Genomic DNA, 12149 nt, shown 5'->3' with positions numbered 1-12149 from the left:
ATCCAGTTTATGGAGGCACACATCCTTCTGGTCCACAGAGATAACCACTTTTAAAAGGAACGAGTCATTTTTCTTTTTATTGTTATAAGACCTCTGTATATATTCTGTAAAGTTTCTTATAAGGTATGTCATTTGAAAATATTTTCTCTCATGTTGAATTCAGTTTGTTGCTCCCTTTTCTTGGTGGTGTACTTTTAAGCACAAAAGTTTTATAATTTAATGAAGTCCCATTTTTCTGTTTTGCATGCACTTTTGGCGTCACATCTGAGAAACCATTGCTTAATCCAAAGTCACAATGATTTGCGTTTTCTTCTAAGAGTTTTAAAAGTATTAGCTCTTCAATTTAGGCCCATTATCAATTTGGAGTTATTTTTTAAATATATTGTGAGAAAGAAATTACCCAATCAACTTACCCTATCTCTAAGCTTCAAGAGTTTCCTACCCACACTGGTAGCCAAGTATTCTATATATGCCTTAGTGATTGCTACTGAACACAATTGACTACTACCACTACATTTTTTTAATAACTAACTTTGTCAAAACATGGCTCCACTAGAATATAGGTATCTCAAATTTTGTTGGAGGGAGGGGAATATGGGGTGGTTTAGAGGAAAAGAAGAAAATCCCTTGAAGTCATTTGATGCTGCAGTATGTCTTTTCTTCTGGAAAGAGAAGTTACAAATACAAGTTACTGCTGCCACCTGCTGTTAGGACAGTTTAGACACTTGGTAGCCCCAGAAGTTAGGGCCAGCCTGAAGAAATTTAAATATATCAGGGGTCATGTAGACATCAGCAATAAGTGAAAGGTGCTAAATAAGAACTATGGTGAATTATCTAGTACCAGGCCATATAAAGTAAATTGATCCTTAGCTCCAGATAATTATTGCCACTAGGGAACACTGAAACACTAGTTTGCAACTTCTCTATCTTCTGCAACAGTCCCATGAAATGTTTTTGATAAATACAGAATAAAAATTAAAATTCGCTCTCAGGCAGTTCAAGTGACATTAGTACTGGCCCATCATCACATCTTCTGGCTGTCTGGCTTATTTTCCTTTTGAAGACTAGTTTCTGGGAGAGAGAGGACTAAATGTCCTGCATCTGTATATCCCCATCAGTGAATACATTCCCCAAATGGAGTAGATATTCAACCAATACAAGAATAATGATAAAAATCAGCTTCAGGACAACTTGACACAGACTGAGAGGGCACAGTGTTTCAATTTGAACATGAATAAAATCGAATGCTAAAGTCCACAGTGTTGCATTCATTCACTATTCAAAGCCCTGTACCTAATTAATTCTATAAAATATGAACATTTAAAATCTTTACAGTGTCACAAATTATGGTGATTGTGAGAGTGAAGTGAAAAGATGGAAAAATTAGTGATTTTTTGTTAGTGAGATGCAATGTTTTTCAATATTTCTTGACCATAGCCTTTATTTTACTGTGGTGGTATTAATAAAACACAGATTCCCAAGCTCCATTCTCAACATTGAAACTCAATAAACACAGGCAGATAGAATTTGACTTAATTTCATAAGGCGCTGAGATGTTCATTTGATCAGATAAGCTTGGAAAACTCTGAAGGGTTTCTAAACTTTAGCCTAGGCAATCGTTAACAACATAAACTTGAACAAATGTAACAACAAATTGTCTCAATTTCCTCACCTATAAAAAGGAGTTAGCAGATTTAGTTTTGACTACTAAAATTTAAAGGATATTTTAATGTCTAAAAATCTGAATCATATGTTCTAAAGTTTATATCTGAAAAAGAATATTATATTCATTTCCTCATCCCTTTGGTTCCTAGTGTTTCATGAGTTCTATAGCTGTAAAAAGATAGGACCATTTCAACTAGACCTCACATTCATTAATGAGTAAATATTCAACTCTAATTTAGACTTTCAATGTTTTTATTTTCCAGATAAGATTGTACATCCAGAAAATCTGTTTTGAGTTCCAAAGGTAAACTGACAAGATTGAACACAATTAACTTTATCAGATAACTTTAAACATGTGTCTTACTACTGAATCATAGCCTATGAAGAAAATTATTTAAGTTTCAAATCTTTCATCTTATTAATGTGTTACACTATGTAGGGTTTTCAGTGGTGTTAGAAGTATAAATATGTTAAATACAAACATTTAAAATAAACTGCAATGTTTAAAAGCAGTTTTGAAAAAGTTTTATCTTTTCTTAATATATCAAAAACCTTCAAAATAACAGTGATGGGCTAGGTCTCTCTCAGATTCTTAGAGTCCCTATTTCTGCTTATGCTAGAGACTTCCTTCCTCGTGTCCATGTCTTTGTCACTTTGTTCATCCCTGAGACACAGTAGCCAACATCCACAATTTGACGAGAGGTTTACTTTGGCTCATGGCTGCAGCCCATGGGCTGGATTCAAGGCAGAAAACAGCATGGCAGATGTCGAATAGCAGAAGAAAAACTGGGCTGTCATAATGGCCAGGAAGCAGACAGAAGGGAGGAGCTGGAGTGGAAGATATACTGAGTTTCCAGCATTCTAGGGCTTCTTTAAGCCAGCAACTCCAAACCTTTCCGGAGTCTTTCTGCAAACCAATTCCAAAGGCTTATAATCCTTATGGTCACAATATGTCATGGCAATGACCTCACTTTTCTGATACCAGGATCTGGCTCCAAGGTAGGACAGGCATAAGGGAAAGGTCTGGTGGAAGAAAGCTGCCCACAGGAAAATAGAAGAAAAGTAAACAGATAAGTGATTCACATAAAAGTGTCCATATATTGTATGATGGTAGTACACTCAATTAGAAATCATCAAAAACACTGAGTCATTTGTGTCTACTTCCTGGCTCTTGTGAGTATTCAAGTTTATAAACATGAACTATGACTAAAGACTTGGAAAAATCCCTGTTAGAGCACTTGGGAGGAAGAGGATTGCTTGACGAATAACAAGAAGAAAAAGGTATATAGTTGAGGTTTTTAAGATGGAGACAGTGCACTAAGTAATGTAAAAGGGTCCTAGAGGAGGCAGAAGTAATGGACATAGTTCATGAGTGGAACAATTAGCCTTGTGTTATGGTTTATTTCAAGACTATCTGCCATAGACTCCATGCATTTATAGATTGGGCTTTTGCAAGGTGGGGACAATTTACCTGACTTGGTATGAACATGTGAGGCTAGTCAGAAAAGGCAGGTCACTGGGGCCATGTCCTGGAAGGACATGTCTCCCTCCCTGGATCCTTCCTTCTCACTCTGCTTTCAGCAAAAGAATCAGAGGTGAAGCAACAAGCTGTGGTAGAAACAGAAACCAGAAAAGACTAGTGTCACAGATGCTACTATGAATTCAGCCCTCTTTTTCACCAGCTTTATATGTTGAAGCCATACTATAGTGTGGATCTTAAATAGAGCACAAAAACCCATGTAGTTAAGGCTTGATCCCTAGCCCATGGTACTATTGCCACTTTTCAGAAGTGAGTCCTAGTGAGAACATGTTAAGTCATTGGAGATGTGCTCTCAAAACAGGACATGGGATACCAGTTCTATCTATTGTTTTTCTCTTTTGTTTCCTGGCCACTATAAGACATTCAACTTTGCTTTACCACATATACTTGCTAACATGTGCTAGCTCACCATTGGCCCAAAAGCATGAGACTTCCCAGTCACGGACTGCAACCTCAAAAACTGAGCTGAAGTAAACCTCTCTTTATAAATTGATTATCTTAGCTGTTTTGTTACAGAAATGGAAAGCTGACTAACACAAGCCCTAATCCAGTATTTGATTGTATTTGGAGATAGGATCTTTGAAAAGTAATTAGAGTTAAATGAGGTCCAATATGACAGAATTAGTATCTTCACAATAAGAGAATAAGAGAGCAAAACAGCCCTCTTGTCTGCCACGTGAGGACACAGTGACTAGGTAGCCATATGAGGGCCAGCAAAAGAACTCTCACCATTAATAAGATCTTGCCAGAGCTTGCGGATGAGGGTCCTAGATTCAAACATTTTTTCCTTTAAAAATAGGAGTGAATAATCATTTTATGCTTATAGAAATGATAATATAAAATTGAATATATAGAGAGAATATATTATTCAAAGTACAAGTTATCTGAACATTAAGAGGGATCATCCTCAAAGCACATGTAGAGAAATTGGCCTTGATAGGAGAATGTAAGAGAAACAGGAAAATATAATGAAAACACAGGTAGTGCCCTTGTCACCTTCTTCATCACTTGAACAAAATACATGACAACATTCCACCTCCTAACAGCAAGTCAGCTATCAGAACCATGATCCAATCACCTTCCAAAGGTCCTGCCCATAATCACTCGAGACTTTAGAGGGGCAGCTAGATTTAAACCACAATGAGAAGGATTGTAGAGTTGGTGGTAGAATGAAGAAGGAGTTTCTGTAATTTTGTTATTTTGCAGTAAAATATGAATCAAGGTCAACAGATAGAAATGGAAGTGAGGAAGACTTTGGAGGTTTGATGAGAGAAAAAAAAGGTTTAAAATTGTTCATGAGAAAGAATAAAGCATGCTTCCTAGAGAAATACTGACATCAGACCAATCTATGCTTGAATTTAAAGCCTAAGGTCATAGATTTAAAAGAAAGTAGCTACTTATAAACTTTAATGATTTAAAAAACAATTTTAATATATATTTTATTAGCACATATTAATTATACAGAATAATGAGTTCCATTGTGCTGCTTTCATAGTTGCACATCAGACTTCGATATATCCTCCTCTCCATTACCCTCCCCTAGCCTCATACTTCCCGTCTCTCTGATTTCCCTACTCTTCCCTAATAGTCTCGCTTCTACTTTCATATTGTCTGTTTTTTCTAGATTCCATATATAAGATAAAACATCTAGTTCTTGTCCTTCTGAGTCTGGCTAAGAAATAATTTTTATTTTGTGTAGTTGAGGTTTATAACGTGATGTTGCTTAATGCATATAGATAATAAAATTGCTATTGTCACCAGAGGGAAGCAAATTAACACGTCAATCATCTCACAATTACTTTTGTGTGTCTATGTGTAACAAAAGCAGCTAAAATCTGATTATTAAAAATCCCTAATACAATATGATTTTATTTACTATGGTATTCATGTATTCACATTAGATGTCTAGACTTGTCCATCCTTATTCTGCTACTTTGTATCATTCAACATACATTGCTTCACTCCTTCCCCCCATAACCGATATTTTATTCTCTATGTATATTTGATCCTTTTTAAAATTCCATATATAAATGAGATCATACAATATTTGCCTTTCTTATTTTACTTAGCACAATGTCCTCAGGTCTATTCATGTTGTGGCAAATGGCAGGCTTGAGATAAAGTCCTTCTATACTTATTTTCTTCAGTACATTTTTTAGCATGAATAGATGTTGGCTTTTATCAGTGGCCTTTTCCACATCTATTGAGAAGATCATATGATTTTTTTTGTCCTTGCTTCTGTTTATGTTACATATTTCATTTCCTGATTAGTGTATGTTGAACCATTCTTACCTTCTTGGGATGAAACCTACTTGGTCATGATGCATGATCATGTTGATCATTTGTTGAATTCTGTTTGCGAGTAATGTATTGAAAATTTCTCCATCTACATTCATGAAGGAGATTGGTCTATAGTTCTCTTTTTTTTGTTTAGATCTTTGTCTTATTTTGGAATCAGAGTAATACTAGCTTTCAAGAAAGACATCGGGAGTCCATGGATCTACAGGATTAGCATTTGCCCTGTTGGATTTTGGTCTTGCTTTGCTCCCATTCCTTTCTATCCCCCTATTTGTGCTTTTTGGAGTGAGAGTACTTATCTTGTGTAACTATATGTTGGAAGTGTTTAACTGTCTTTTCATTTTGGGGGAACTCACAGCTGAGAGTTTGCCTTAAATCTCAGAGGAGTATTAGAGTTTGTACTGTTTATGGCCTTACCACACTGAATACATCTGATCTGGTCTGAACTTGTACTATATAACAATGCAGAAACTTGGGAATTTGGCAACTCTTAGAGATAGATTGAATGTATTTTGTATAAAGGGTTGTGCATGAATCTTTTGGGGACCAGGGATAAAATGTTGTAGCATATATCTAGATGTCCCCCCTAAAATCTCCAGGGCTCAGGTGGGAGGCAACTGGATAATGGGTGTGTGATACTGCATCATGGATGTGTGACATTGATTTAATCCACTGATTGGTTTAGTATAGTTCTGAGAATGGACAATAGACTTAGTGAAGAGGGAAGACCCACCCTGGGTGTGTCTGGCACCAACCAATAAGCTTGCAGTGTGGCTGGAATAAAAATAGAAAGAAAAAGGAAGTCTCACTGCTTTTTGCCTGCCATGCCATGAACTGTTCACTATGCCATGCCCTTCTGCCATGCTGCCCTGCCTTGGTGCAAGCCAACTATGAACTCCAACCTCTACATACTGTGAACTATAATAAACCTTTCCTCTTTTAACTTTGGGCTTCTCGTATTTTGTCTCAGGAATGAAAAAGTATCTAAGATGCTTGCATTTATGTTTTTATTTTTCCTTAAGTTAAGGAATACATCTATAAAATCTGTCTACTGTCTCTAGGGTCAGGACATGTACCAAATGGTGGGAGATAGGCATTGCAAAGGTTATCATTTCACAAGAAAGAATTTTATAGCAAAGTAAACTGCCTAAGTGATAAAATGGGCTACTTGTGAAGGCTTTCAAACAAGTGCTGAACAACCAAAAGTCAAGGAACTGTAGTAAAGATCCTGGCAATAGGTGAAAGGCTAGAAAATGTTGATGATTCCTAAATGCTTGTACATGACAATCTTATTAGAATCCCCTAAGGAACTTATTTAAAAACTAGATATTCTTGAGCCACACTGCAGAAATTTCAAGGGTAGAGATGCAAAAGTAAAAGACTTTTACTTTTACTGGGCATATTGTGATCTTTACTTCTGATAAATCTTCTGTTGATGTTGTTGAACAAGTACATTCAAGAATTACTGGATTAGATGATCTGTAATATCCCCACCCAAACCAAGAGTCTATATAGTGAAGATATCAGGTGAAGATAAGATTACTATTTTAGTGGGACTTCAATGGATGGAATTACTATGATAAATAGGCAACATATAGCATATTGTACATAGTTTTCTGAGTTCTAAAAAACTTAAAGGAGAATGATACATGCTAATCAAACTTATGATGGCTATATGTCCAATTTATCCACTTACAATGAAAAATTATGTGCTATAAGAATTAGGTTCTCATTATCTACTCTCTAACAAAACCAAGATCAAGGTAACAGAGGAACAATAACCCAAGAAGCTCTTACAAACATTGGATGGTGCAAATAAAATAAAATAAATTTTTGTGGGTTGTTTTAACTTTCTTTTTGATATTTAATGTTTGTTATTACCAAATTTTTATCTGTTTTTTAGATCTACTCTGCAAAGTCTATTTTCCCATATTAAGTTTATTGGTATATTTAAAGCAAACAATACAGTTACATTTATCATTGGGATCTTATACCTTTACATGGTGTATCTTGGTTCTTATTTTTTCCCCATACCCCTTACCTCCCTTCACCCCCTTCACCCTTCCCTATTTAGAAAGACTTTCTTTCCATTTTTTTCCTTTTTCCACATTTTTTTCTTTTGTGTTTCTAGTTTTTAATCATGGAAATTTCAAATATATATAAAAGTGCACATATCTGCTACATAGTTTTAATTCACAACTAGTCTAGTTTTATCTAAAATTGCAACATTCCACCTCAAACCACCAGATAAATTTAAGAAAATCAAAGTTATTGTAAAATCATGCCTCTACATGATAGATATTCTTTAAATTATTTATATTTTGATTCTTTCCTATTAGAAAAACCATGTGCTATTTTACCTTCTGTTACTCAGTACTATGGTCCCAAGATCCATCTATTTTCATACAAATGATTTAAAGTTATCCTTTTTATGGCTGAGTAGTATTCCATCGTGTATATACACCACATTTTCTTAACCCATTCATCTGTTATTGGGCATATAGGCTGCTTACATGAATTAGCTACTGTGAGTTGTACTGATATAAAAATGGGAATGTATCTAGCACTATAATACTGTGACATAGTTTAAAGAGCAAAAAAAGAGGAATGGAGATGGGACTGGGAATGCTTGTAATCTCAGCACTCTGGAGGTTGAGGCAAGAGGATCACTGTGAGTTCAAGGACAGACTAGGCTACATGGTGAGACCCTGTCTATATAAAATAAAATAAAATAAAATAACAGAAATGGGACAGGGATCTGGGAAAGGAGGGAGAGGGAAGGGAGGGTGTTGACAGGAGGAGTAAAAATGATCAAGATGTGATATGTACATATATCAATAACCCAAACTGAATGTAATCATGATGGATTGCAAATATGTACTAATAAAAAATTTAGAAAGCTACACTAAGAAAAGATAAATGTTCTCTCTAAGGATTTTAGTATGCTCACAGAGTTGTACACCCACTGCAACAATCAGTTTTGGAACATTTTCATCACCCCAAATAGAAACCCCTTACCTTTAGCTATCAAATTCCAAGATCCCCATCTACCCAACCCCACTCCTAAGGAATCATTATTTTGGTTTCTAAATGTTTGGGCTATTGTAAGCATTTCATATAAATGAATCACATAATGTATTAGTAAGTTTTCCTGCTCCTGGGACACAATACCCTATACCCTCAATTTAAAGGAGAAGAGGTTTAATTTAGCTCATTGATTTCAAGGAATTCAGTACATAATCAGCTGGCTCCAAGGCAGGAATATCATGATGGAAAGGTATCGTGGAGCAGAGATGTTTAGTTCATAGCAGCCAGGAAACAGAAGGAGAGCAGCATCTATGAGGAAGGGGTAAAGGAGCAGACATAGCATCCAAGACCATGCCTCCATGAACATTCCAAACACATCCAGAAGTGTGCCCTACTGATCCCCTGGATGGTAATTAAGTTGACACAATCAAACTTAACCATAATATAGAAGATGTAGGATTTCTTTCTTCTTTCATGTAGCATAATACTTTGAAGACTCATACATGTTATAGAGAGCATCTATAGTTTATTCCCTTTTACAGCTGAATAATATTTAATTGCAGTGACATGTCCACATTTTGGACATGTATGACATTATAGTATGACGTTATATGAATGACATTATAGTCATTCATCAGTTGATGAACTGGTTTTTTGCCACCTTTTTTGAATGTTATGAATAATGCTATAATATAGAAGCTTTATGTGGAACATGTGCTTTAATTTCTCTTAGCTACAACCGGGAGTAGAATTGCTGGGTCATATGATAACATTATGTTTAACTTTTTAAGATACTTCCAGGCTGTTTTCCAAAGTAAGTGCACCCTTTAAAATTCCCACCTGCAGTGTGTGAAGATAACACTCCACACTTTCTCCTTATCTTCAACAACACTTGGTATTATCTTACAATTTTATTATAGCCATCCCATTTGGTGTGAGGTAATGTCTTTTTGTGCTTTTGTCTCACATTTCCCTGTGGATTAATCACACTGAGCATCTATTTAGTATATTTATTGGTCATTTGTACAACTTTGAAGAGAAGTTTATTCAGAATTGGGGCTCATGTTTTACTTGGGTTTCCTTTTTATCTTTGAGTTTTAAGAAAATATTTTCAGTGCTCTAGATATAAGTCCCTTATCAGATATAAGATTTACAAATACTTATTCTCATTTTGTGGATTGTCTTTTTACATTATTAATAGTGTCCTTTGACACACAAAAGTGTTTCACTTTGATGAAGTTAAATTTCTCTCTTTTTTCTCTTATTGCTCTTGCTTTTGGTATCATATCTAAAAATTCATTGTTTAATCCATGGTCATGAAGATTTACTACCATCTTTTCTTCTAAGAATCCGATAGTGTAATAGCCTCTTTAATGTATAATTTTCAGTTAGGAGTTTCTAGGGTAACAAAGATTTTGCTTACCCTGAGGGGTTCAACATTCTACAAATATGTCGTATCTTTAGCGGTTCTTAGATTTTGACTACCGAACTAGGTTTCCAAGACTAGAAATTAAAAGGTCCTTGCAAGTAGGTTTGAGGAACTGTCAGATATTATTCAACTATTGGAAAATAGCACGCATCAGAAAAGGACAAAGGAGTCTATTTTGCCTGAAGAGGATACCCTAGTCTGAAGGACAATTATTTAGAACAGTTTGCAAAACAATTCATAGGGGTGCTGAAAGAAAATATTGAACATCATTATGTTTATTTTTTTCATTCTTTTGACATTTCTATGCTGTAATTTTAATGCATATGTCTTATGATGTATTTATAAAGTAATGTGTAAAGTACATATGTATTTCCATACATGTATATAACCCATATATACACATATAAACACAGGGGTCTGTCTTAGTTCATTTTGTTTTTCTATAACAAAATAGCTGAGGGTGAGTAATTTATCAAGTACAGTTTGGCTCAGGATTCTAGTGGCTAGAGAATCTGAACAGAATGATGCTGGCATCCTGGTGGCTACCCTTGGCTGCAACACAATATGGTGGGGAAACAAAAAAAGGAAAGCACTGAGTACAGAAGGGGATAAGAACATGAAATGCCCTTACTTTATAGCAATTCGCTATTATGAGACTTCATTCCCTCCTAAGAGGTGGTCCAACCCACTCTGCAAAACCAGCATCCTTCCCTTCATAAAGGTGGAATCCCCATGACAAAATTGTCTTAGACTAAATCCCACCTCCTAAAGTTTGCACCTCCTCAACATCACCATACTGGAGATCAAACTTCTAATACATGAACCTGTAGGAGACAAACTATATTTGAGTGGCAGAAAGGCTCATGCTCAATAGCTTCCTTGTTTTACAGATAAGAATATGTGAGTAAAACATTAATTTAGAGGATTGTGTGCCTCTTTTCTTCATCAGAAGAGTTACACTGCATTTGGGTGGGGAGCAGAGCTGATTTGAAGATGAGCATGAAGAATTCCATTAGATATATTTATTTTGCTTAAAAATAACAATTATTGATGATCAGCATTCATATTCAATAAATATTTTCCGAAATATCATATGCACTTAGACCCTGGGAATATGATGGTAAACTTAAAGAGTCACAGTCCTTAACTTTATAATGCAGTATTCTTTATTAGCAGAAGACATCTGTCAATCAAATAGTCATACATTTAAAAATACTGTATCATCATAAATTGGTGTTATGAAGTAAAAGCAGAGTCAGCTACAAGAGGCTATAAGAAAATGAATCAAAGCACTGGTTCTTTTCTGAGGTTATGGAGAATGGTTATCTTGAGAAATGACATTTAACCTGGGACTTATGGGGATTGATTGAGTGGTGAAAAGGTAGGAAAAGAGTGACCTGGATGGAGAGAGAGAGAACGTTTGAGGGCCTTACAAGGGCGCAAGATGAGTGAAAGGCAGTGCCATACAGGCACAGGCACAGGTTTCCAGACAATGAGGGAGCTTGAGAGATGAATCTGATGGAGAGGTGGAGTATGAGCTAAAACTGACCACAGGAGACTTGTCTTCCTTTATTTCTGTGGGGGGCAGCGATTGCAAACTAGTTGAAGGTACCAGAGGACCAAAGGAAATAAAGAACTAACTGTGCATCTAGACACAAATGGAAGACTGAATTCTATACCAGCAGCTACTTCGGGAACCTGAGGTAATGCTGAGGTCCTTCAGAACCATAACAGGAGGGTAAAGGACATTGGGTCTTCTATGCCTGAGATACAGAAATAGGCCTTTCCTTTTGGATTGCCATGAGAATTCCACAAGCAGTACAGGGTCTACCATGTTGTGATCACGTCTTTTCGTGGGTCACATGAAACAAGAGGGGATGTGTGTGTTAATTCTTGGCAAAACTGAAAAGATTCAAAGCTCTGGAGAACAGAGTAGATGCAGGTTAGCTGCGAGAAACCGGTCTGTGGCTACCTCTGCCTGAGGGCTTAGGCCCCAGGCTGCAGAAGAGCTGAGTGGTAGAGCTGTTTGATGGTCCATTGTGTCTGAGCCTAACAGACTAGGGAAGGAGGAGGAGAACGAGGGAGACCGGCGCTGGACAGCGAGCATGAAAGAACACCAAGCCAGCTAGGGAGCGATCCCCACGCAGGAGGGCAGCAGGCCTTTACGCCAGGTCCCCAGCTCCAAGAAAG

Source organism: Fukomys damarensis, unplaced genomic scaffold (genome assembly GCF_012274545.1).
Source record: "Fukomys damarensis isolate Sample0158 unplaced genomic scaffold, DMR_v1.0_HiC HiC_scaffold_39, whole genome shotgun sequence".
Taxonomy (NCBI): Eukaryota; Metazoa; Chordata; class Mammalia; order Rodentia; family Bathyergidae; genus Fukomys; species Fukomys damarensis.
The sequence above is the reverse complement of the archived record's forward strand: the minus strand, read 5'-3'. Positions refer to the sequence as shown.